Source organism: Rutilus rutilus, assembly GCF_951802725.1.
Source record: "Rutilus rutilus genome assembly, chromosome: 12".
Lineage (NCBI taxonomy): Eukaryota > Metazoa > Chordata > Actinopteri > Cypriniformes > Leuciscidae > Rutilus > Rutilus rutilus.
In genome coordinates this window covers 37415515-37421375 of record NC_140217.1, presented here as the reverse complement: position 1 = coordinate 37421375, position 5861 = coordinate 37415515, and positions in this window count along the sequence as shown.

Genomic DNA, 5861 nt, shown 5'->3' with positions numbered 1-5861 from the left:
ATACAGTTCATTAGCTTCATGACATCTGTGAATTTCTCATCGGTCAATGGATGCTTATGTCAGAGTGTGCTGTAGCAATAGTTCACTTTAGCAAACCTTTATGTTTTTTATGCCTTGACAGTAAAGACATTTATAATGTTACAGAAGATTTCGGTTTCAAATAAATGCCGTTCTTTTGAACTTTTTATTCATCATCAAACCTTTACAGTCACTTTTGAGTAATTTAATGCATCCCTGCTAAATAAAAGTATTATTTAAAAAAATAAAAATAAATTTAAGTACTAACCCCAGACCTTGGAATGGTAGTGTACTGTATATGAATGTACAATTCGTCAAGTATGAGATGTATAACAGAATATAACAGAAATTATGTTGTTTTCATCAAGAAGTGCATCAGTGCAAGAGTCCAGCACTCTGTAAAGTCTCCTCCAGCACATCCCAAAGACTTTCAATGAATTTTAAGGTCTGGACTCAGAGGTGAAAATGATTCTTCATGCTCCCTCTTAAACATTCTTTCACAATTTGAGCCTGATGAATCTTGACATTGTCATCCTGGAATATGGCCATGATGAGTCTTCCTACATGGTTGTTCAAGAAATGAAAAGCTACACCCTCCATCAATTAGGGTTAGAAGAACTGTTGCCAAACATATAACATGGTAGAAACATAATAATCACTGCAATAATGATCCAGTCATATACTGCTTATTTAAATCTGTCGTAGATTTTTCGCTAAACCTAACTAAGTCCTATCTCATCTGACCTAAGTCTACCGGGGACATCTCCAATCGACGCTCTCCCTGGGCCGTCTCCAATCGACGATCCCTAACGTCTCCAATCGACGCTTAATAAATACCTGGGCCATCTCCAATCGACGATCCCTAACGTCTCCAATCGACGCTTAATATATAGTCTACCTAACTAACTTGCTTCCCTAACTAGCTTTCTTCCTGCGCAGGAATAATCGACAAACAGACCTTAGCAAATGTCCTTTAAATGCATTAATCACGGCCGGAGGATCTCTTGAGCAGTTCTCAGAGAATCTCCCCCAAGAAGAAGCAAGGCCGGAGGATCTCAGACAAATTCCATTGAGAATCCCACCAGCTAACACGAATACAACAGTTTTTATAGAATAAGGAGGTATGACAAAAATGTCATGCTGCATTACATAATATCCCCACAATTTGATTGAATCCACCACAAATCCAAACACCAACTTTTTTTTTTCTTCCCGGGCAGTGTATTTTAAAAATAACTTTTAAAATGGGTCTAAATATTTATAAATGTTACATTTGATTATACTTGTTAATTTGTGACTGCGTACAGGGTTTTGGACCCCGACACTTTAAACTATAACAAACACCAGTACTACAATATTTTAATGAGTAATTAGATCAGAATTGCTCATACAGTATCTAAAAAACAATGATGCAGTAATGTATTTGATGTTATTATGTCGTCTATCGCGACTCACTCTGCTGCTGATATCTTTTACACAACGCAACACATAACTTTACACAAAGCGGCTATTATACAGCATCACTACCACATCCAAGATCATCTTCAAAGGATGAAAGCTTAGAACATACTCTATAAATTGTGTTGAAAAGTGTGAAACTGTGTCTGCGCATATTTTTTAGGGGTCTTAGAGGTCTTTGGCTCGTTTCCTCCTAATTACTAAAGAAAATATGCGTGAGAGGGATCAGCACATCAACTAATCTTTATCATGTGTCCACCATTGCCAACGGGCCCCTGGAATTTATTTTCACATCAATCCATTCCACTCTGAGACGAGATATGAAGGGACCTATTCTTCTATCTGTATCCGTTCTTCACACCTCTTATGTAACAGGACGGATAGTTTTCAATACCATAAAAAGGAAATTTCTTTCAGCTTTTGCTTCCTGCTTGAAATGAAACTCTCTGAGTGGCTTAAACTTAAACTTCGGGCATGTGTACGTGGCGCATCAACAGTCTCCTTATGCTCGGAGCATAAAGAAACCTCTGTCCCTTTATTTTGGCCAAGCATTTGTCTAATATATCACCACTCTCCCATCATTCCACCCCGATCGGCCTTCTGCTCCAATCAGCGAAGTGATCTAGCCTGTGATTGACAGCTCATTTACAGCTCTGAGAAGGGCCCTTTAAGGTCTGAGAGGCCAGTGCCTGGGCAGAGAAGATGGGAGAAGAATGAAAAATATGTTTGTACTCATTGTTCCGAAGGACTTGTGTGTTCAGGGGCCAAATGTGAGCCAATTAGTGCGTCAATGTAGAGTACAGTGGAGTGGACAGATTTGGAATAGATCAAACCCTTTGCTATGGTAAGAAATGGATTATTGTAAATGCTTTGAAGGATTTGCCATGTTTGACAACATCGAATTTTCCTTAATATTTCTTCTTCCTGAACATTGCACAAAAGAAAAACAGACTGACTTGAAAGTCACTGACTTGAAAGTCAGTCTGATTTCAAAGTATTTTTTGAAGTGAGGTACATATAATATTTAAAAAAATAAAAGATCGATCAAAATTGACTATAAAAAGACATGTATAATGTTACAAAACATATATTTCAAATTCTTTTCAATTCTCTATTCATCAGAGTATCCTGAAAATAATCAGAAATGTTTCTTCAGCAGCAAATCATCATACAATGATTTCTGAAGGATCATGGGACACTGAAGACTGGAGCAATGATCTTAAAAATGTATTAGTAAATGTTGGAATTAACGAACATTGACTAAGATAATAAATGCTGAAGTATTGTTCATTGTTAGTTCATGTTAACTAATGAAACCTTATTGTAAAGTGTTAGAAAACCACAAAATTATGTAAGTTAAAAAAGCCACTCAAGTCTGTGCGTTACCGTGATATTACCATTGTAGTGCTGTAAAATCACTGTAATGCACAGCCTCTTATGGCTTTTAAAGGGTTAGTTCACCCCCCCCCCCAAAAAAAACAAATGAATAAAAGCCTAAATTTAATCTGTTCATCATATAAAGCAATCATGTCTCTTTAGAAAATCTGGCCTAAACTGCTCAATTCGAATTAGTTTTATGATCTCTTTATGAACTTTTTGAAGTGTCAACGTAGTACAGTAGTTGCGTATCTGTCAATGGAGGGACAGAAATCTTCATTTGTGTTCCGAAGATGAACAAAAGTCGAGTTTGGAACGACATGAGGGTGAGTATTAATGATATTAATAATAATATTCTGAAAGAATTTTCATTTTTGGGTGAACTATCCCTTCAATGCCTATTAAAAGCAACTTTTCTCTAGAGTTAACTAAGCCATTTAAACTCATTCTTGTGCACCTGCCAGGACATATTACGAGTTAATAGCCCTACTTTATTAGCAGACATTGTGTTTGACTGTGAATAACTCAATATGATGCATTCAGTCCTTATTATCTTCATTTATCAGCATGACTGGTGTGTATGACCCACATGCAGGTCACTATTAACTATACTTAGTTTGACATGACACCCTAGCAAATGTAGTGACCGATTCCAGATGTTTGCCAGATTTTACAAACAGACTAGATGACTAGACAGCAAAGAATGAGGCACATTTGCCAGACCAACAAGATGGAGACATTAACTTAGAGAAAGCCTTAAACGGTCATGTTATGATTTCTATGCACACTTTAAAGATTTTTAGAGGATATTGAATTCATTAATGCTTGCTTTTTAGTAATTGCATTTATTTGACATCACATGTCTCTCTAAGGCCCTGTTTACACCTGGTATTAAGATGCGTTTTGGTGTTACACAGGTGTAAGCGAGGTCTAAAACGTTTTGAGCTTGTCCACTTTCCTCCACCTCCAGAGGTTGAAAACGCATTCAACCGGATTGCTTTTGTAGTGTAAACGTTCATGTGGTCGAATCCGTTCATTCAACAGCCACAAAAGACAGTCTACTCTCCGCCTACTGACCTAATGCGCGCCAGCCAGACGGGGTTTAAACTTTGTCGGCTGGAGACCCAAGGTTAGTTTGAAGACGAAAAACGTACCAAACACAAAGTTTTCTCACCATTCCTGATTTCTAACACACAATCACAGTGTTCGGCTGGTCTTGCGTCTGTCAGAGCAGAAATTAAAGCTGATGCTCTCTGTATGTTTCTCAGTCGTCTACAGTCATTTTCAGATGTAAATTGTGAGAGCTTATTTTGTCCATTAGATGGAAAGATCTGAAAAACCCATACATTTACCCGCCCATAGACCCTCTCCTTGAAGAAATCAGGACAGAAGTGGTTGAAAGTGGACAAAAGAGACGGATTAAAACACCAGGGTAAAACGGGTAGGCCTTTGTGTCTCCCTCGTAAACTTGTGATCGGTCAAAATGCATCTTAATAGGTGTAAACAGGGCCTAAGTGTGAGATGGAGTCTCTCTTTGTTCTGACTGCATGAGAACCTGGAAACGGTCCATTCTAGAAAGCCCTTCTGCCTCCGCAGGACGTCTGTAATGATGCCTGACTTGAAGGGGAACCAGCTGACCTCGCATCCTTCCGCCATCCGGAACAGAATCGCTCCCTACAGCAATCCCACAAATGTTCCATGTTGTCAGAATGTCTTAAATCCAAGTGGATCAAAAACATGGGCGGAAAGCCCAGAACTTTGTAAAGAACACCGCTTTGTTCATGCAGAATGAGAATATTTTCCAGCATCCAAGTTTTGTTAAAGAGCTTACCTGGTGTAATCACCAGCATTCCCATGTAATCATGACAAGAGTCTGCTCTTTTGAGATCTCATTTAAGTGTCAACGAAGTCTCAGATGTTCCACGAAGAACCTTTAATATCAATGGAACCTTTCAATTGCACAAAAGGAAAAGGTGGAGAAGGGTTCCTTAGATTATTAAAATGTTCTTTACACTAAGAAAAGAACCGTTTACTTAAAGGTTCTTTGGGGAACCAAAAATGGATCTTCAGTGGTATCGCTGTGAAAAAAAACTCATTTTGGGACCTTTATTTTTCAGAGTGTACAAAAAAATGGTAAAGATATTAAAATGAATGTGGATATCAGCGCAGATAATTTAGTGTTGGAAGAATTTGATGAGAAATGTTTGAGTTGTAGGACTTCTGATTGCAGACTGGGTCTGATCATTTCTGGTAAGTGTCCAAATACATTCTATCTGGCAGAAACAAGATATTTGATGCCATTTGTGATTTTCCTTTCCTGTGGGTTGAAATGAGATTTCAAGGGAGAAACATCTATAAGTCCAGAGCAGAACCTCATCTCTCAGCATGGCTCTCCTTTCCTTGTACCTCCTCTTTGCGGCAGTATGCTGGTATTCCTGTGGGAATCTCTTTCCTCTCAGAAAGCAGGTTTCCTTTCAGAGTCAATAAGCCTTTCTGCTCAGACCCCAGCCCAGCGTGTGCACTCACATGTACAGCAGTGTGTACGCGTAGGTCTGACCGGCAGCTGTGGGTGTGTGGGCTCTTAGGAGCCACTTGTTTGAAGGGTTGGAGGACATTCCACCATCAACTGCTTTGTTCACTAGCACAGAATGATGAAAATACTCCATTATTTAAACCATAGATTAATGTAGCCATCAAACATAAAGCAAGCATCACTATTATTGCTCCTACAAAAGATAGGGTTTGATATTTTGTCTGTTTTTTGTTATTGTATTAATATAAAACTACTACTGCTTCTGTCTTGATAATAGCACATAACTTTGATTTTATCAAATGCAGCACAATATTAAACTTGTTGCAGCAATAAAACCCAATTATTGACGGCAAGCATTACATTTTAAATGTTTTTTATAGCTATTGCATTGGGCAAGATTTTCGGTTAATAATGAATTATTGTCTTTTTGCTCAAACAAGAGGACGCAGACACAACATTAAACATCAAGACAAAA